This window comes from Sus scrofa, chromosome 3 (assembly GCF_054392235.1).
Source record: "Sus scrofa isolate SSC_HxYL_T2T_F1_AM1 chromosome 3, Sscrofa_HxYL_maternal_Yorkshire_Landrace_v2.0, whole genome shotgun sequence".
NCBI lineage: Eukaryota > Metazoa > Chordata > Mammalia > Artiodactyla > Suidae > Sus > Sus scrofa.
In genome coordinates, this window is record NC_139385.1 from 4980203 (window position 1) to 5001888 (window position 21686).

The 21686-nt window shown below is 47.0% G+C and overlaps 1 protein-coding gene and 1 long non-coding RNA gene across 2 annotated transcripts in view; one reads left to right on the plus strand and one right to left on the minus strand.

The window, feature by feature from the left end:
* Positions 1-19568, minus strand: part of LOC100515534 (ubiquitin carboxyl-terminal hydrolase 42) — a 65855-nt gene extending 46287 nt beyond the window's left edge. Inside the window, exons 1-4 of the long non-coding RNA XR_014840052.1 lie at positions 19508-19568; positions 18758-18884; positions 17343-17502; positions 5464-5545 (exon numbers count right to left, since the gene is read on the minus strand). This is a non-coding gene — a long non-coding RNA (ubiquitin carboxyl-terminal hydrolase 42). The remainder of the gene's footprint in view (positions 1-5463; positions 5546-17342; positions 17503-18757; positions 18885-19507) is intronic.
* Positions 1-21686, plus strand: part of EIF2AK1 (eukaryotic translation initiation factor 2 alpha kinase 1) — a 293498-nt gene that overhangs the window by 232709 nt on the left and 39103 nt on the right. The window lies entirely within an intron of this gene.

A 21686-nucleotide genomic window follows, 5' to 3' on the forward strand; every position in this document is an offset into this window, starting at 1 on the left:
AGCCAGGTGCACACTTGCAGCCGCTTACTGGCGGTCTCCACCGCGAGGTCGAACAGAGGAGTTGATTGATCGTGGCCATCTCCCCTGCCCAGGCTCCTGCTCCTCCCTGTTCGGTTCCCTGCTTGGGTTCAGGACGTGCCACTCCCCTGCACTGACCTGGGTCCTCGCTCCCTCCTCAACCGATCTGACTCCTTAGACCAGGTCACAGCCAGCCTACCCAGGGGCTATAACCCCCACCCTCCTCAAAGCAACCTGCCCTCTCGCCACTCGCATCCTTCCCACAGGCTCCTTTCTGGTGCTCCCCTGCAGTCACTTCACTCCCTCTAAACCTTCACACTGTGGCCAGGACGATATTTCAAAAACACAAGTCAGATGTTGTTCCCCTCCTAAGAGCCTTTAGCCACTTTCTTGGCCCACAGAAAAGTCTCAGCAACTTCGCCTGGCACTGAGGGCCCCCAGTCCTCTTTGCTCTTTTGTGTCCCAGCCATAATACCTTCAAACAACCCACTCTTACATCTGCTTATGGAAATCCCACTCCTGCCTCTTCTTCCACGAAGCCCTCATCAGAATCTTATTACTCGCCTTAAAGGTTGCATGTCTTTTAAAATAGCACTGGAGTTCCCGGGACTCAGTGGAAAGGATCTGACTAGGACCCACCAGGATGCAGGTGCCATCCCTGCTCTCGCTCAGTGGGTTAAGGATCCTGCATTGCTGTAACCTGTGGTGTAGGTCGCACATGCAGCTCAGATGTGACATTGCTGTGGCTGTGGTATAGGCTGACAGCTACAGCTCCAATTCCACCACCAGCCTGGGAACCTCCATATGCCATGGGTAAGGCCCTAAAAAAAGACAAAAAAGAAAAAGAAATTACTGAAGTGATTGATAAGATATCAGTTGTATGTTTGGAACAGAACACTGAAGTGGTTTGAGAAAACAAAAAGGGGAAAGGTGAATTCCACACCTCCAAAGTTCAGTACCCACTTTGGGAATTAACACTGCAATTTACTTTCTGATGAAGAATGGCTGTGAAATTTCACCTCCGAGGGTCCTGGCAGCACTAATAAGAGATTCGCAAGAACGGAAGAGTCATAGGGATGGACCCAGTCATTTGCTTGCTGTTTCCAAATGACTTTCAGGTGATTGCAGATTGAGAAGGAATTGAAGAGCCAACGGCCTAATATGCACCTGAGCTTTGTGGTTATTTTAAAATGCTTCCTTTGGAAGTCACATTAGAAGTTTGGCTTCTAACTTCATTTTCCATTTCACATTCTACTGATAAGCTGCCTCTGCAGTCAGCCTCTTAACACGGTAGAGTACGAAGGGTTTTAAAAAACCCCCTTGGCAGTCTCTACGTAGAACAGATTTTTGGGGGGAGAAAGTGTCGTTACACAGCCCTCTTCTAACTCCGTGCCTTGAGAGCAAACTGAGGCCCTTTTCCTCCAAATAATTTCAGTGCCACTTAACGCTAGCAAACACATCACGTGACTGGAGAGGTTAACAATGGATATTAGGATCTCCCTGCCTTCAAACAGCTGGGTCTTCGGCTTTTGCCCCAGAAACTTGTTTTCCTCGAGACCAGAGCTTAATTGAAAGTTAATGCTGTTTGGAGATCTCAGCAAAGCTGTCTTATAGTTCCTTGTAAGACAGCAGGTTAAGAATCCCACGCTGTCACTGATATAGCTCGGGTCACTGCTGTGGCATGGGTTCAGTCCCTGGGCTGGAAGCGTCCATGAGCCGTGGGCACAGCCAAGTGAAACAAAACTGCCTAGGCTAGCGGTAAACTGACACCAAGTGCCTCACCTCCCAATCTGGGTAACAACATGATTAAAGAGCAAAAGATGTCAAAGAGGGATAAATTAGATTTTCCAAGGGCCTCCAGCTACTGAGGGAGCCCATGATGAGGCGCCCTTAATGCCCCATTTAGATCCCCTTTCCTGGCTAAGGGCCCATTCCCATCCCAGCTGCTCTGCGTGTTAGCCTCTAGTCACCCACAGCTGCCCCCTTCTGACAGCTGTTCTTGGCTGATGGGGAGCTGACTCATAGAGAAGATTAAGCACACCTATGTCCCGCTTTGAGCCTACACCAAGGACTCACTCCTGCTGGGGTTGAGAAAGATGTTGCCTCAAGCAGTGACCAGTCTGGTTGCCTCAAGCAGTGACCAGTCTGGCGAGGCAGCTCACACACCGTCCAGAGCCAGTGGGATCAGAAGGAAGTTCATCTCCCCCTATGGCTACCTCCCTGCTTAGCTCCTTTCCCTGCTCTTTCCCTTTCTCCCCAGAGCTCTTCCTCCATGTAGCCCATGCATCTTAATTCTGCGCTGCTTCTCAGAGTTCCCTGGGGGTCTAGCAGCTAAGGATTTGGCGTTGTCTCTGCTATAGGGCAGTTTTGATCCCTGGCCCTGGGAAATTTCACATTCTGCTCATGTCCCTCTCAAAAAATACAATAATAAAATAAAATAGGAGTTCCCGTTGTGGCGCAGTGGTTAACTTAACGAATCCGACTAGGAACCATGAGGTTGCGGCTTTCGGTCCCTGCCCCTTGCTCAGTGGGTTAACGATCCGGCGTTGCCGTGAGCTGTGGTGTAGGTTGCAGATGCGGCTCAGATCCCTCGTTGCTGTGGCTCTGGCGTAGACTGGTGGCTACAGCTCCTATTAGACCCCTATCCTGGGAACCTCCATATGCCATGGGAGCGGCCCAAGAAATGGCAAAAAAGACAAAAATAAAATAAAATAAAACCTCATGCTTCTAGGTAGCCTAGCTTAAGAGAGTCCACATCAAGAGTGGTCCTAAGAGGCAGACTCTAAGGATAGGATTCCAGGTGGTAAGTGGGATGCTCATAGCTGTGTGATGGTGTGCGGCTCCCTCCCACCTGGGGCAGCTGGATGGGGGTCCATTGGCTTATGCAGCCTCTCTGGTGGTTGAGGGTGTGGGGGAAATGGTAATTGTCAGAACTGTGAAATCGGGTGGCCACTGATGGTTTCGAGAGGGAAAACAGCTGCCTCCAGGCAATCAGTCATCAACACAAAGCAAGGCTGGAGGGGCTGCTTAGCCTGCTGGAACCATCAGCTGCAGTCAGAGGGCAGACCGTTCCGAGGACTAAGCTCAGGTTCACTTAAAAGGAGCTGAGGAGTTCTCTTGTGGCGCCGTGGGTTAAGGATCCAGCGTTATCACTGCAGCGGCTTAGAACTTTAGCAGTGGCCACCTGCTCGGCTATGGGCAGTCTCCAACACCAAGCACCATGGGCAGGGCTCTGATATGAAAGAGGTGGGGCCCTGGGACTAGGGATGAGAACCGAACAGGTTTGTAGATACGGGAGTGCTCTCCCATAAGTTAGATGCAACACTTTGTCAAGGGCCCTGAGTGGGCTGGTTCTGCTGCTCTGCGGGGATGGTCCTTGGCAAGAGAACTGAGCCACATTAAAGGAAGTCAAGACGCTGTGACGTCCATGGCAGATAGAGAAGGGGTCAGTAGGCTCAGGGAAGTGAACCTGTTGGAATGGATGCTCCCAGCTGAATATATTCCATGAGAAGTCCCAGAAGACACTGTCTACTGAAGCCGTGGGAGCTGAGGGTGCCACCAGCTTTGCTGAGAAATTCAGTGACGCCCAGTCCTGGTTGTCGTCTGTAGGCCAGGGCCCACAATAGAGTATGCTGTTACAGAAATGGGCTTTCTAGCCATGGCAGGGATGGTGGTGGTGACAGGGTCCTGGAGTGACAGAGGCTGGGTGGCAACATGTATCCATTAACGCAAGGTGGGCATGACTGCTGTAAGAGGAAGCAGGGGCAGAAAGACAGATGGGGCCCCTGACTTGCAGGGACCCAAGGAGATGGCTAATAAGACATAGGACAAGATAGATGGGCTGTCAACAAAGGGGTAGTCTATAGAGTCAAAGGACATCTACGGATACATATCAAATCTAGATGCGCAGAAAACTGACGCAGCTGTCCCAGTGGAAAGTCACAATCTCCTGCCTGGTGCCCCCACTAAGCCAGTTCTCAGACCCCAAACACCTATTCAGTAAAAGAGAAGCCAGATCCACAGCCAACGTACACAGCAGTGATTCTCCAAATTCCTCCCTAAGGAGACCTCTGGCCATTTGGTTGACTTGAGTAACCACACACTGGGTTACAAAGAGGAATACTGGGGTATTTCCAGGCTATGGGTTACAGAGTCCAAGTTAGTGCAAGTGATGGAGATTTAAAGCACCCCAGGGATCCTCTTTTGCTAAGAGAGCAAGAATACATGGGGTCAAACAATAGAGTGAGTCCTGCCCCAGATCCCTCTGAGAGTCCATGGAAGCCTCAGTGGTCCTTTCCCTGCTTTTCTGAATGAAATAACCAAACGGTCATACTCAGTAGTTGAAAGAACCCCTCGAGTTCCCGTCGTGGCACAGTGGTTAACGAATCCGACTAGGAACCATGAGGTTGTGGGTTTGATCCCTGGCCTTGCTCAGTGGGTTAAGGATCCGGTGTTGCCATGAGCTGTGGTGTGGGTCGCAGACGTGGCTCAGATCCCGAGTTGCTGTGGTTATGGTGTAGGCTGGTGACTACAGCTCTGATTAGACCCCTAGCCTGGGAACCTCCATATGCCATGGGAGCAGCCCTAGAAAAGGCAAAAAGACAAAAGAAAAAAGAAAAAAAAGAAAGAACCCCTCACATTTGTTCTTTCACTTGCAGAGTTAGAGCTAGCGCAGCAAAAAAAAAAAAAAAAAAAAAGCCAGGTGGCTGCCCCAAAACTGCCCTCTCTGGCCAAGAGAGCAACTCTTGGGGGAATGGGTGGGAATAGTGCCACCCTCAGAGCAGCCAGGATGCAGGGCTAATCATCTCCATCATGCTCCATTTAGTCACCAACCTGGCCTCTGCAAAAACTGGGTAGATCATGGAGGGTGACCATGGACTACCGGGAACTTGGCCAACAAAGGCTCATCCAGCGCTGGCTTAATTCCACCTCTACCCACTCCACCCTTCGGCGTTCTTTTTCTTTTTCTTTTCACAGCCACACCTGTAGCATCTGGAAGTTCCCAGGCTAGGGAATCAGAGCTGCAGCTGCAGGCTACTCCATAGCTTGTGGCAATGCTAGATCCTTAACCCACCGAGGGAGGGCAGAACTCGAACCTGCATCCTCGCAGGGACAATATCAGGTCCTTAACGCACTGAGCCACAACAGGAACGCCGTGTGGTGTTCCTTTGGACCAGCAACAACGTAGAGGAGTGCTTCAAATCAGTCAATCCTTAGCTCGGAGCTCCTCTGAGCAAACATGAACCAGGCCCTTTACCTTGTAGAGATTTTACTCATGATTACGGTGAGCAAAGAAATAATATAAACACACAAAAGAATGGATTGGTTATGAAGCATATTCCAGAGAAGTACCTGACATATTTTCATGCACACACACACACACACACACACACACACACACAAAGAACGAAGACAAAAGAAAAGAGAAAGCGCAACCCTACCTACCTTTAACTATCAGGATGCTCAGATGACACCGTCAACAGACTTGTCCCTGCTGCCTGGACGGGGATGCAGTTGTCACAAAGTCCTGTTTGGAGACACACAGACTTAAGTGTCAATTCCAGCTCCAGTCTTTGTTTATTCAGTTCTTTCAGTCTTGCTTTGGACTCTCAAATGAAAGTAATCAAAGTTACCAGAGCCAACTTTATCCTAATGGGTAATTGGCACTCTTTCCCCCAACCCAAGACACTAAAGCCCAAAGGTTTTCAAGGAAGGGTATTTTGGATTGAAATACAGTTGATTTACAAGGTTTCAAGTGAGCTCTATTGGATTTTCTGGGGACCACCGTCTCCCATGAAGGAAATCTGAGACCATGGCTCCCCAAATCTTACACCTAGTTTATTTTTAGGGGACGGACCCCAAGTCATTCCTTTATGTATTACTAAAATATTAATTTAGAACCCAGACTGCATTAGAGGTACTGTACCTCATTTCCGGAGACCGGTTTGTTTGGAATACACTTAGCCATCGTTAGTCACCCCACACTGTGACAGTGCTACAGATGAGGAAGGGAATGTATGACCTGAGGTAGATGCAGTTCAGGAAACGTTGGAGCTCCCGTTGTGGCTCAGTGGTTAAGAACCCAACATAGTGTCCATGAGGATTTGGGTTCAATCCCTGGCCTCACTCAGTGGGTTAAGGATCCAGAATTGCCGTGAGCTGTGGTGTAGGCTGGCAGCTGTAGCTCCGATTAGACCCCTAGCCTGGGAACATCCATGTGCCGTGAGTGCGGCCCTAAAAAAGCAAAAAGAAAGAAAGAAAGAAAGAGAGAGAGAAAAGAAAGGAAAATTAAACTCCTTAAGGATTACAAAATATTTTCCACAACAATAAGGGATGGGAAGAGATGTCAGGATTTCAAAAACAAATTCCATTTGGAAACAATCTTTCCCATCCTTAGAACTGTGCTGCCTTTGGAAATGTGCAAAAATAAAGATTAATAATACAGTTGATAACAAGGAGCAGGTTCAGTGTGTTGTTTGATTCAGTAGACTTGGGGTTTCAAAGGAGAAACTCCAAGTGGTATAACTGGCTGGATGAAATTACAAGGAAAAATATCACTTCCTAGATTTAAAACATGAAAACACATACCTATCCCCTTCATGCATAAGAATGCATGCTATCCTAAACAATGATTAAACACGATCCTGGAAGCTTGCCCCCCTCCCACCATTAAAACAAAATATTTCTATTAGAATGGAGACAAATTTATCTTCATTTGCACATTATATATCTCTTTGGAAAAAAAGAGAAAATACCTAAGACCCATTTAAGAGTTTTCCAGAAAGTGACTAAGACGACTATTTAAAAAGTCCATTGGGGAGTTCTCATTGTGACTCAATGGTAACAAACCCGACCGGTATCCAATGAGGATGAGGGTTCGATCCCTGGCCTTGCTCAGTGGGTTAAGGACCTGGCGTTGCAATGAGCTACGGTGCAGACAAGGTTCAGATCCTGCGTTGCTGTGACCATGGCATAGGCCGGCAGCTGCAGCTTTGATTTGGTCCCCAGCCTGGGAATTTCCATATGCCACAGGTGCGGCCCTAGGGAAAAAAAAAATTTAGAAAAAAAAGGCAATCAAATGTGCATTTGCTTAATGCCACTGAACTATACACTTGAAAATGGTTAAAATGGTTATATTTCTTTTTTTGTTTTTGCTTTTGTTTCGGCCTCACCCATGGCACGCGGAAGTTCCCTGGGCAGGGGTCAAACCCCCACCACAGCTGTAACCGAGCCAAAAGCATCGGCAATGCCAGATCCTTAACCTGCAGAGCCAAGCGGGATCTCTGAAAATCCGAGAAATTTCACCAAAATAAAAAAACATCAATTGAGGGAGTTCCCTGGTGGCTTGGCAGGTTTAGGATCCAGTATTGTCACGGCTGTGGCTCAGATTTGATCCCTGGCCCAGGAACTTCGCATACTATTAGCAGGGGGAAAAAAATATGACACAGGAGTTCCTGCTGTGGGGTAATGGGTTAAGAATCCGGCTGCAGCTGCTCAGGTCTCTGTGGAGGTGTGATGGGTTAAAGAATTAAGCATTTCTTCAGCTACAGCTGTGGCTTGGGTTCAGTCCCCAGCTTGGGATGTTCCAGGGTGTAGCCATTAAAAAAATACACATGACCCAAATGAACATATTTATGAAACAGAAACTATATAGAGAACAGATTTGTGGTTGCCAGGGGGAAGGGGAGGACTGGGAGTTTGGGATCAGCAGATGCAAACTGTTATATACAAGATGGATAAACAACAAGGCCCTACCGTACAGCACAGGGAACTCTGTTCAATATCCTGTGATCAACCACAACGGAAGAGAATATGAAAAAGCATACATAGGAGTTCCCGTTGTGGCCCAGTGGTTAATGAATCCGACTAGGAGCCATGAGGTGGTGGGTTTGATCCCTGGCCTTGCTCCGTAGGTTAAGGATCTGGCGTTGCTGTGAGCTGTGATGTAGATTGCAGACACTGCTTGGATCCCGTGTTGCTGTGGCTCTGGCGTAGGCCGGTGGCTACAGCTCCGATTCGACCCCTAGCCTGGGAGCCTCCATATGCTGCGGGTGTGGCCCTAAGAGACAAAAAATAAAATAAAATAAAATAAAATAAAATAAAATACAGTGTTCTGCTCAGAGAGGTACATTCACAGTATGTGGAACCATCAACACTGTCTAGTTCCAGAGCTTTTTTTTTTTTTTTTTTTTTTTTTGTCTTTTTGCCATTTCTTGGGCCGCTCCTGCGGCATATGGAGGTTCCCAGGCTAGGGGTCCAATCGGAGCTGTAGCCACCAGCCTACGCCAGAGCCACAGCAACGCGGGATCTGAGCCGCGTCTGCAACCTACACCACAGCTCACGACAACGCCAGATCCGTAACCCACGGAGCAAGGCCAGGGATCGAACCCGCAACCTCATGGTTCCTAGTCGGATTCGTTAACCACTGCGCCACGACAGGAACTCCTAGTTCCAGAGGTTTTTCCTCCACCCCAACGTCCAGTGAGCGGTCACTCCCCCGTTGCCCTCCCACCAGGCCCCAACAAGCATTCATCTGCTGCCTGTCTCTATGGATTCACCTCTTCATATAAATAGAATCACACATTATGGGATCTTCTAAGTCTGGCTTCTTTCACATGCCATGTTTTCAAGATTCACCCACATTGTAGGATATATTGCTACTTTATTCCTTACGATTGATATTTCATGGTATGACTAGATGATATTTTCTTTCTTTCTTTTTTGTCTTTTTAGGGTCGTACCCGCGCATATGGGGGTTCCCAGGCTAGAGGTCGAATGGGAGCTGTTGCCGCCGGCCTACACTCCAGCCACAGCAACGCCGGATCCAAGCCGCATCTTCGAACTACACCACAACTCATGGCAACGCCGGATCCCTAACCCACTAAGCGGGGCCAGGGATCGAACCCACAACCTCATGGTTCCTAGTCAGATTCGTTTCCGCTGCGCCACGACGGGAACTCCTGGACAATATCTTCTTTATCCACTCATCTGCTGATAGACGTGGGTCAGTCCCACCTTTTGAATAGTGCGAGTAGGGCAGCTGTGAATATTTGTGTGCAAGTGTTTGTCGGAACACCTGTTTTCAAATATTTTGGATGTCTACCCAGGAGTCGAATTGCCGGTCCTTAGGGTAATTCTATGTTTAACGTATTGAGGAACCACGACGTGCACCTTTGGACATTCCCGCCAGCGATGTGTGACCATTTCACATTCTTGCCGGCACCTTTTAATCTTTTTTCTGTTTGAAAAATCCTGCCCGTCTTACTGAGTGTGAGGTGGTATCTCTCTCAGGCTTTGATTTACATTCCCCTGACGCCGAATGATGCTGAGCATCTTTTCATATGCTTATTAGCCATTTGTGTATCCTCTTTGGAGCAACGTCTCCTGAAGTTGTTTGCCCATTTTTAAATTGGATGTTTATCTTTTTATTGTTGAGTTGTAGGACTCCTTTATACACGTTACTAGACTCTGATTGGATATATGATTTGAACATTTTTTTTCTCTCATTTCTCTCAGTCTTTCGATAACATTTTTTTTCAGCCCCGCGGGGCATGTGGAGGTTCCCCAGGCCAAGGATCAAATCCGCGCCACAGCAAGCATTGATTTGAGCCACCATGGTGACCATGCCAGATCCTTAACCCCTGGGCCACAAGGGAACTCTTTGAGAGTGTCCTTTGATGCACAGATTTTTTTTTTTTAATTTTTAAAACATTTATTGGAGTTCCCATTGTGGCTCAGCAAAAATGAACCTGACCGGTACCCATGAGGACACAGACTCAATCCCTGGCCTTGTTCAGTGGGTTAAAGATTCGATGTTGCTGTGAGCTGTGGTGTAGTTCAAAGACAAGGCTCGGATCTGGCCTTGCTGTGGCTGTGGCACAGGCCAGCGACTGCAGCTCCGATTGGACCCCTAGCCTGGGAACCTCCATATGCTGTGGGTGTGGCCCCAAAAAGACAAAAAAATTTTTTTTAGATTTCTTTTTTCCTTTTTCAGCTGCCCCCTCGGCCATATGGAAGTTCCCAGGCCAGGGATTGATCTGAGCCACAGCTGGATCACGGCTTCAGCTCATCGGATCCTTAACCCCCTGTGCTGGGCTGGGGATCGAACGGGCATCTCCACAGAGACAGGCTGGATCCTTAACCTACTGTGCCACACGGGGAACTCCCTTTTTTGCATTTTAAAATGACGTCCTATTTACCTAACTTTTCTTTGGTTATTTGTGCTTTTGGTGTGGGGTGGCTTTTTTATAGATTACCTCGGTAGGATTAAGGATGTTTTCTTCTATGACTAGCTGATTGAGTGTTTTTATTATGACAAAGTGTTAGATTTTGTCAAAAGCTTTTTCTCTACGACTTGAGATGATCATGAGGCTGGGGTTTTTTTCCCCTTCATCCTCTTACATGCATTTTGTTTGGTTTGGTTTTGTAGGTTGAATCACTCTTGAATTCCTTTTTTTTGGGGGGGGGGCACACCCACATCATATGGGGGTTCCCAGGCTAGGGGTCTAATCAGATCTGTAGCCACCGGCCTCCACCACAGCCACAGCCACAGCCACACGGCATCTGAGCTGTGTCTGAGACCTACACCACAGCTCATGGCATCGCCAGATCCTTAACCCACTGAGCGAGGGCAGGGGTCGAACCCTCATTCTCATGCACTCGTTAACCCCTGAGCCACGGAGGGAACTCCCACCCCTGCCCTCTTGAGATAAATCCCACTTGGTCATGATATATAATCATTGTAACATGCTGCTAGTGTTTTGTGGAGGATTTTTGCACTTATAGTCATATATGGATGTTGGTATGTAGTTTTCTTGTGATGTTTTTGTCTGGCTTTGTGTCAGGATGATGTTGGCCTCAGAGTGAGACAAAGCATTCCCTTCTTTTTTATTTTTTCAAGGATTCTGAGAAGGCTTGGTATTAATCCCTCTATAAATATTGGATAGAATTTGGCAGTAAAGCCATCCAGTCCTGGGCTTTTCTTTGTTGGTAGGTTTTTGATTCTTGATTCCATCTCTTTATGGGTTATATACCACGTTGGTACCTAATGTGAACGAGGGGGAAAAAACCCAATCACATGATCATCTCAGTTGATGTAGGTAAAGCCTTCGACAAAATCCAACACTCTCTCGTGATGAAAAACATTCAACTCAGATTTTCTATTTCATTTTGAGTCAGTTTGGGGAGTTTGTGTGCTTCTACTGGTTTGTCCACTTCTAGGTTCTATCATTTGTCAGCATATAATTGTTCAAAGCACTCTCTTATAATATTTGTTAAAAAATCAGTAACGAGGTCCCTGTTTTCATTTCTGATGTTATTAATTGGAGCCTTCTCACTTTTTCTTAACCTAGATAAAGGTTTGTCGATTTTATTAACATTTTCAAATAAGTAACTCTTGGTTTCATTGACTTTCTTTATCATTGTATTCTCTATAACGTTTATCTATAATCTAAATTTTCCCCCTCCCTTTGCTAACTTCAGGTTTACTTTGTTCTTCTTTTCCTAGATTCTTAAGGTATAAAGTTACTGATTTGAGATCTTTCCTTTTAAGATCTAAAAATTCAGCTCTATTTTCACTGCATAATTTGTCTCTTTGGCCATGCTCATGGTATACAGAAATTCCTGGGCAAGGGATCAAACTATCACCACATCAGTCACCCAAGCCACTGCAGTGACAATGTTGGATCCTTAACCTACCGAGCCACGTGGGAACTCCTCATTGCATCACTTTTGATAATTATTTTTGGTTTTGTTCACCTCACAGTATTTTCTAATTTATTTTGTGATTTCTTCTTCGACCAATTTGTGCTTTAAGAATGTACGATTTAATTTACACATTTTGTGAGTTTTCTAGTTTTTATTCTACATTTCTCGTTTCATTCTATTGTGATAAGAGGAGATACTTTGTATGATTTCAGTCTTTTTAAATTTATTGAGACTTGTGCTGTGGCTTAACAAAGGCTCTGGTTTAGGCAAAACAAAGGCAGGCACTTATATCTTTTAGGCAACCCATAGGCAAGTCAAAACAGGCTAAGTGAATTCCTTCTGATCAAAAGCTTCTCCACTCCTAGACTAGATGCCCACACACGGGCAACCATCTTCAAGATCGCTGCTACCCTGGGAAGGGGTAGTTAAATGGGGGTAAGACTAAGTTAAAAAGCCAGAACCTTGGGGAGTTCCCATCCTGGTGCAGCGGAAATGAATCTGACTAGGAACCATGAGGTTGCTGGTTCGATCCCTGACCTCCCTCAGTGGGTTAGGATCTGGCGTTGCCCTGAGCTGTGGTGTAGGTTGCAGACTCAGTTCAGATCTGGCATTGCTGTGGCTCTGGCGTAGACTGGCGGCTACAGCTCCGATGAGACCCTAGCCTGGGAACCTCCATATGCCGCAGGTGCAGCCCTAAAAAGACAAGGAAAAAAAAGAAAAAAGCCACAGCCTTCTCCCAGCTGGTTTCAGTGACATTTTTCATGGCTCAGTATTTGCTGAGTTGCTGAAAACCTTTGATTACCTTCTGGAGTCTTGATAAGGGTGGTTTTTTTTTTTTTTTTTTTTTTGGTTGCACCCTTGGCATGCAGCAGTGACAATGCCAAATCCTTAACTGCTAGGCCACCAGGGATTTCCTTGATAAGGGTGATTCTGACAGTTTTGCTGGGATTTTCAGTGTTAGAGTCAGCCCCTTGGGGTTCCTACTCTACCACTTTTGCTGACAGCATTCTTAAGAGATTTTCTCCCCCCCTTTGGTCGCACCCACAGTGCATGAAAGTTCCTGGGCCAGGGATTGAATGCAAGCCACAGCTGTGACCCACCCTGCCGCTGCAGCAATATCAGATCCTTTAATCCGATGTGCTGGGCTGGGGGTTGAACCCGCCCCTCTGCAGCAACCCAGACGGGTGCAGTTGGATTCTTTTTTGTTTTGTTTTGTTTTAGGGCCGCACCCACGACATATGGAGGTTCCCAAGCTAAGGGCAGAATCAGAGCTGTAGCTCCCGGCCGATACCACAGCCAGAAACTTCAGAACCAAGCCGCATGTGCGACCTACACCACAGCTCACGGCCAATGCTAGATCTTTAACCCACTGAACAACGCCAGGGATAGAACCCGCAACCTCATGGTGCCTAGTCGGACTCATTTCCACTGCGCCGCGACAGGAACTCGGAATTCCGGGATTCTTAGCTCACTGTGCCCCAGCAGGATTTTTTTTTTTTTTTAATGCCAGTTTTGTTTGGGTATAATATAGAAAAAGTCTTACATACGGAAAAATACAAGAAACATGATCCCCGGGGGGACCTTCAGAGAGTTCAAAGAGCATCAGTCATAGGTTCTTCTCTGTTTTTCCCACTTTTCTTTGAAAAATGGTGCATAAGTTCCCATTATGGCTCAGCTAGTTAAGAACCCGACTAGTATCCATGAGGATGCTGGTTCGATCCCTGCCCTTGCTCAGTGGGTTAAGGATCCAGCTTTGCCATGAGCTGCAGCGTAGGTCGAAGATGCAGTTCAGGTGCCACCGTGCTGTGGCTGTGGTGTAGGCTGATTTGACCCTTGGCCCGGGAACTTCCATATGCCTTGGGTTTGGCCCTAAAAAGACCAAAAGAAAAAAAAATGGTGCAAACAATATATCAAGGTGACTTTATCATCCATAGAGATGTTGTGATTGAGAGTAATAATCCTAATTGAGGAGAATGACTAAAACAGAGGCAGGAACTACAGCCCTCCCATGAACACAAGGGAGTGACATGAAAATCAGAAGACAAAGGCAGAGAACAGGGCAGTGATGTACAACGACCTAAGGTTTCACATGAAGGTGGAGAAATAGTTGTGAAAACATGTTTGCTAAGAGAAAAGGATTTAGCTGGCTGCTTGATCAGACAAAGATATAACATCTTAAGTTTAAGCTTTTTTTTTTTTTTTCTGTCTTTTTTGCTTTTTCTAGGGCCGCTCCCACGACACATGGAGGTTCCCAGGCTAGGGGTCTAATTGGAGCTGTTGCCGCTAGCCTACAGCACAGCCACAGCAACACGGGATCCGAGCCACGTCTGCAACCTACGCCACAGCTCACAGCAACGCCAGATCCTTAACCCACTGAGCAAGGCCAGGGATCGAACCTGCAACCTTATGGTTCCTAGTCGGATTTGTTAACCACTGAGCCACGACGGGAACTCCATAACATCTTAAGTTTAAAACAATTTCTACCTATTTAGGAACAAAACCACAGGGCTTGTTATGACTGTAATAATTCATATGGTTCTTGTTTTTTGGAGCAATGTAAAAAAAGGGATAAAAATAAGATGAGAGAGAGAGAATCGATATAATCAATGGAAACCCAATTAGAGTATGAAAAGCTTGCTGGTTAAATGAGATAGGTATGTCAGGTCAATTGGTCTCTAAGTATTAACAGTAACTACTTAGAAACGGTTACACGCAGTGCTCTCAGCACAGTAGATGAAACAAAAGAATAATAATAAACAGAAATACCTTGTAGGCTTTATATGAAGAACACGATCAAATATAACTGAGGATCTGCTGTATAGCACAGGGAATTATATCTAGTCACTTGTGATGGAACGGGATGGAAGATAATGTGAGACAAAGAATATACGTGTGTGTGTGTGAGACTGGGTTGCTTTGCGATACAGCAGAAATTGACAGGACATTGTAAATCAACTGTAATAGAAAAAATAAAAATCTTACCAACAAAGGGAAAAAATAAAAAATAAAATTCAGAATGAAAACATCCAAAATAAATAAATAAATACATTTCCTTCCTATATATAGATAGATAGATAGATAGATAGACAGATGTAGATATGAAACCAAGAGATACGGGTTTAATGCAGCTAGAATGAAATACTGAAGAGGTATTATATGCTCCCAAATTAGTTGCAATTGTGATGAAACCAATTGCAAGGGAATTCTCTCCAGAACATGATACATTGCTGACAAGGTAAATGCATAATACCTTTTAATTAAGTTACTAGCATCATGTGATGAATCCTAAGAGAATCCCTTCTGGAAATTAGTAAAAATGTCTTCAATGCTCTCTAGGCGATAAACTCATTGTTATAACTGTGTCCACTGGCCATTTCCCCTTCACACAGTTCACTTTTTCATTCATCCCTTCAGGTGTCCATTGAGGGTCCACTGAGCATCGGAGGGTGTGCATGACATAGAAAAATTAACGAGACATATAAATAGTGCTTGTGCTAATGTGATGTCCACTGTGTATATATGACAAAGGGATTTGCAGGGAGGAAGAGAAAGAGGCTTCAAAACAGGAGCATTGGAGTTCCCATGATGGCTCAGTGGGTTAAAAACCTGAAACAGTATCCATGAGTATATTGGTTAGATCCCTGGCCTTGCTCAGGAGGTTAAAGATCCGGCATTGCTGCCAGTTGCAGCACAGATCACAGATGTGGCTTGGATCTAGTGTGGCTGTGGCTGTGGCTGTGGCTGTGGCTGTGGTGTAGGCTGGCAACTGCAGCTCCGATTCAACCCCTGGCCCGGGGAACTTCCAAATGCTGCAGATGCGGCCCTAAAAAGAAAAAACAAAGGAATATCTACAGGAAAGTGTGCAAAATGCTACGGGGGGGGGGGGTGTGCTGTGTGGTGCAGTGGATGCAAGCTCTATGAAGTGCACGATGGGAGGCACTAATGTAGTGGGATGAAGAGAAAGCTGTATGTGTGTGCTGGGGGGGTGTTCTGGGTTAAATTGTGTCCTCTCCAAATGTGTCATCACTTCCATTACCTGAGTATGTGACCTTACTGGGAGACAAAGTCTCTATAGAAGTAGTCTAGTTGGGAGTTCCCGTCGTGGCACAGTGATTAACGAATCCGACTAGGAACCATGAGGTTGCGGGTTCGGTCCCTGCCCTTGCTCAGTGGGTTAACGATCCGGCGTTGCCGTGAGCTGTGGTGTAGGTTGCAGACGCGGCTCGGATCCTGCGTTGCTGTGGCTCTGGCGTAGGCTGGCGGCCACAGCTCCAATTCGACCCCTAGCCTGGGAACCTCCATATGCCACGGGAGCGGCCCAAGAAATGGCAACAACAACAAAAGACAAAAAGACAAAAAAAAAAAAAAAAAAAAAAAAAAAAAAGAAGAAGTAGTCTAGTTAACATGAGGTCCTTAAATTTGGCTATAATCCAACAACAACTGTCTTTATACAAAGGAGGAATCTGAACACAGACACACACGCGTGCACACACACACACACAGGGAGAAGATGAAGGCAGCGGTTGGGTGATGCTTCTACAAGCCACAGAACACCCGAGATTGCTAACAAACCACCAGGAGACAGGACAGAGGATGGAACAGATTCTCTCTCTCAGCCTCAGAAGAGAACTCATCCTGCTGACACCTTGATCTTGGACATTCAGCCTCCAGAACTGTGACAGAATCAATTTCTGTTGTTGAAGCTACCCAGTTTATGGTACTTTGTTATAGTAGCTCTAGCAAACTAACAAAGGGAGGGAGATAGTGTGTCATGTATAAACGCAACAAGTCATATTTGACTACAGACCTGAGCAATAAGAAACAGGAAGTCAGGTGAAGTGGGGGCTGGGCAGAGGAATACTCTGGGCAGAAGAAACCAGATCTGCATGTATTAGACATGTGTTTTTCTTTTCTGTATTTTATGTTGTTTTGACATCTTAAAAAGGTTGCTATCCCTCCCAGGGCTAGAAAATTCTCAAAGATAGCAAAGAGTTCAATCAACCCACGCAAAGGAACCAATCCCAAATCTAAAGACCCTGCCTGCTCCTTATCTGACTCGCACAGGCGTCAATACTTCCTCTGCCCTAAATCATCCCGGGGCAGCTACCAGGCAACTAGAGATGCCCCTGTGGCCCAAAGCCTACTGGAATTATTCCAACTAGCCAGTTTTCCCCCCATGGCGTGCAGCAGCCTGATGTAGGATCTCAGTTCCCAGACCAGGGATCAAACATTGGTGAAAGCACCAAGTCCTAACCACTAGACCACCAGGGAACTCTCCAAGCAGCCAAGCCTAAGCTGCTCACTGTGCCATGCCTTGCCTTTCCCATGGAAATCCAAGTTCAAGCTCTAGCTCGGGGTTTTCCCCTCACCCCTGTCTTGTGCCATCTGATCAAAACCTGATGCTTTCTTTGTGGCTTTGTGTGGCATATAGTGACCCCTTCTTTGGGACCTGTGAGTATAATAAACTTCTTCCTTCCACACCTCATGCTTGCTTCTTCCTGTGGCTGTACCAACTTGACCACATGTCCCTAATCTTTACATTCTTAGGACAGTGTAGGTTTCAAGGAGAGGGGCAGCAGGCAGAAATAGAGAGAAAGGAAACACAATGTCTAACTCACCTGGATGAGTGTTGAAGATACAAAATGACACACTTTCGGAAGAAATCTTTCTGCTTAGAGAGATTCTGATAATGAAAGGCTAACAAGCCGACACCACCACCAGGGTCTGAATGTTTGACCTGAGGGATGTCGGTCAGTGCTGGCAGGAAGAATCAGCCTCCTAGGAGCAAAGAGGAAGGATCATCATTAAGCAAAGGTATTAATACCAACTAATAGTTGAGAGGTTCCTATGCAAAAAACCACAAACCCCAAATGAATAATATGTATTTTCTGTGGGATATGTATTTGTGTATAAATATAAATATTTTAAAAAATATGTACAGGATTTCTCTGCGGCACAGCAGGTTAAGGATCTGGCATTGTCGCTGTAGCAGCTTGGGCTGCTGCTGTGGCTGGGGTTCTATCCCAGGAACTTCCACATGTCTTGAGCAAGGTCAAAATATAAAAAGAGATAAATGAAATATATGTAGATATATATGTAAACATGCATATAAATATTTATGTATTTATATAAATGTATGTATTGGGGTTTGTGTGTATTATATGTATATATAACTACAGGTATGCATATATACATACATTTATATGTATATGTATACATATTTTATATGTGTATATGTGGTTATATATATGTGCCTACAGAAAATACATATTATTACTTGGAGTTTGTGCTTTTATTTTCTTATTGTACGCTATCTTACATATTGGTCTGCAACTTGCAGATATGTGAGCGTGTGTGTCTTAATAAATATAAATCAGAAGGTCACTCAACAAACTGCTTACTCCTGGGGACAGAAGAAGGACCTAGGTGGGGTGTTGCGAGTCGGCCAGGACTTTAGGCCTTCTCCAGGACAGCTAGGAGGGGCCGCCGGGACCCAGGCTGGGAAAGGCCAGGTAAGGGGTCCAGCACCGCCCAGCCCCGCCGGCCACCCCTGACGACCAGGCCACCCCTCCACCTGCGCGCGAAGCGCACCCGCGCTGGACCCGCCCAGCCTTCCAGACCAGAAGGTGGAAGGGGCGGGGCCTGGGGCAGAGCCCGCCCCCAACAGCGCCGCGCGGGATGATGGGGCGGGTCTTCCGCCTTGCGAGGGGCCACTTCCGGATCCGGTGGCGATCTCCGGGTTCGGAATAGGGCGGCCTTGGGCTGGAGGGCGGTTGGAGTTCCTGCCGGCGCGCGGCCGGGGATGCCGGGGGCAGCGCTAGGCGGAGGGCGACGGGGCGGGGGGTGTGCCCGTGCCGCCTGCCCTCGACTTTCCAGAGGAGGGCTCGTAGCCCAGGCGTGATGGTGAGGGACCGGGCTGGGCATCGAGGTGGAGGGAACAGCTCGAGCTCGTGGGTGCTGAGACTGTGTGTCCAGCCCACCCGGTTCACCGTCGAAAAGAAAAGCCACCACAACCGTCAGAACCTTGGCTTACCTTCAAGCCGGAGAATAAGAGGTGTCGGAGGAAGACTCTCCCACCAGGCTCAGAGTTACTCTGATTTGAGGAATGACGCTCAGCGCACGGCAGCTGGAATGTCTCCCAGGAGCCAAGACGAAAAGAGCTAACCGAAGAAAATAACGGTATTGGGTAACAGTTAAGAAGAACTGCCCGTAAACATGTCAATTTCTTTGACTCATGCAACCCTGTAAGGTTAGGCCGGTGGTAGTAGAATCTTCTTTCCCCAGGAGTTCCCGTTGTGGCTCAGCGGAAACCAACGTGGCTCTCCATCCATGAGGACGCAGGCTCCATCCCTGGCCTGGGTCAGTGGGTTAAGGATCCGGCGGTGCCTTGCGAGCTGCGGTGTAATGAGTGGCAGAGGCGGCTCAGATCTGGCGTTGCTGTGACCGTGGCGTAGGCCGGTGGCTACAGCTCTGATTCCACCGGTAGCCTGGGAACTTCCATATGCCGCGGGTGCGGCTCTAAAAAGACCAAAAAAGAAAAAAAGACAAGAATTGTTAAAAAACAAAAACTTAAAATCTCCGACACTGGGGTGGAGACCCCAAAATTGAAAGAAATAAGTCAAGGGATTGACACGGGAGTGATGCCTCCTACAACAACAGCCACTTGAAATTACCATTTAAAAGGTGTCTGTGATAAGGAGTATCACGAAACGATTTTGTTTGAGGGCCCCTGAATCATTCACCTTAGGTAGGAGAGTAAAGAGGGAAGTAGTAGTGTGCTCACCTGAAGAGTCTCTTTTCATCTGAGGCTTGCCCTCACCTGGCTGGCAAGACCCCCACTCAGTGAGGGTTCTAACGGTGACATCACAACTGTTGCCTGGGAGCCAGTCAGATCAGCAGAATTTTTGCAGGGCGTTGGCCGAGGCCATTCCTCACCCTAAGAGGCTTGAAATCTGGTTGGCCATGTGTATTCATTATTGCTGTGTAACAAATTACCCCCACGCAAGCATTTATTTTCTGTTTCTGAGGGTCAGGAATCCGAGTGCAGCTTGCTTACGGCTGCTGTCCAGCAGTTATCCCGGGCCCCAGTCATTTCAGGGTGCTGCTGGGGAAGAGTCTGCTCCAAGCACACCTCTCCAGTGTTGGCAGGCTCCCGTTCTCATCACCTGGGCTTTGCCTCTGCTCACAACGTGGCAGCTTGTTTCTCCCAGAGCGAGAGGGAGAGAGAGCAAGGTGGAAGCCATAGTGTGTTTTAAGCTAAGCTTGGAAGCCTCATACCGTCGATTCTCCATAGGCTAATGGTCATCTAAACCAGCTCTAGTCCAATGTGAGTGGGAACTGAACATGGCATGAAGAGCAGGAAGCAGAGATTGCTGGGGCCATCTTGAGGGCCAGATACCAAGGTGTGGTACCCTCTCCCAAACTCCTGCTCGTTACCAGATACTCATCATTCCCAGATACTTCCAGGTGGCTGGAGCCGTTGTAAAAATAAAGGAATTCGAATTCTCTTGCCTGAGATTTCACATGCTGCGGGCGTGGCCAAAAAGCAAAACAAAACAACATACACAACCCCCAGTTTCATATACTATGCTCAGTACCTTAGTAGTTATACTTAAACATCTGTTTATTGACCCATCCGAGACAGTATCTTCTAAGGAGAAATTCCATTTCTCACTTCATGACTTCCAAACATGTCCAGATAGGTCATGAGTTGTATCCTGTTAAGGTTTATAGCACTCAGCTTCTAATGGGATGATAGGTGAAGGTGGCTACTGGGGACATCCTCTGATGTTACTGATCTCTCCTTAAGGGAGAGCAGACTTAGAAGTCCATGTGGATATTGATTGGAAGGCTACACATTAGGGGGCTTAGTGACGGAGGAGGTGAGAGAGAAACTGGGTAGGCGTCTGTATACACACACGCACACAGACACGTGCCTGCACTGCCCCAAAGAAGCAGCTCCCACTTTGAGAGCCCCACCCCTGCCATGAAGAGATTCCTGTCTCTTTAGGAAGTTTGCCTTTGCTTCACCATGAGGAAAAACTACACTGTCCATGCAGTGTATATGTGGAGGAGGTGGGTGGAGGCCAGCCGTGCAGTCAATGGCCACCGATTATTCCATCACCAAAATTTCTGTCCTGCTTCTTGTGTGACTCTGTCCCTGCCCTGTCCCCGAGAATCTGTGACCTCAAGAACAATCCCTGCTCTGGCCCTCTCTCATGAAGCCTGAAGTCCTGTGTCTTAGTCCTCAGCGTGACCCCCTGAGAGTGGCATAAGTGAACACAGCGTAAGGAAGGCTCAGCAGCTCTTGAAAGGGCCTGCAGGCCTTATGGAGGAGTCTGAATTTTGTTCTAAGTGCAGAAAGCCCGACCCATCACAAGACCTCATTGGCTGTCCTGCCACTCCTGCTTGCTTGCTTCTCTTCCTGGCATCTTTCTTTGAAATATACTAAGTTCATCCCTACCCTAGGACCTTTGTACTTTCTTCCTGTCTTGGAATATCATCTCCCTTTCAAAACAATGTTTTTATTAAATCTTATTTTTTTTTGTCTTTTTTTTTTTTTTTTTTTTTTTAGGACCGCACCTGTGGCATATGGGAGCTCCCAGGCTAGGGGTCAAATCGGAGCTGTAGCTACAGCCACAGCAACTCGGGATCCAAGCTGCGTCTGTGAACTGCAGTGCTGGACCCTGAGCGAGGCCAGGATCTCCAATCCTGGATGGGAATGCTGATTTTATTAAATCTTATTTTTGCCCATTGTGTGCAGCGGCTTCAAGTGGGATCTTAGTTCCGAGACCAGGGATTGAACCCAGGGCGCAGCGGAGCAAGTGCCCAATTCTAACCACTACATGGCCAGGGAACTCCCTCCTAGGTCTTAATATGGATGTCGCCTTCTCCTAATTCAGGTGACAGCCCAGAAGAAGCCTCTTCAAGTTTTCCTCTGGTGGAAAAATCTGCTATGCCTC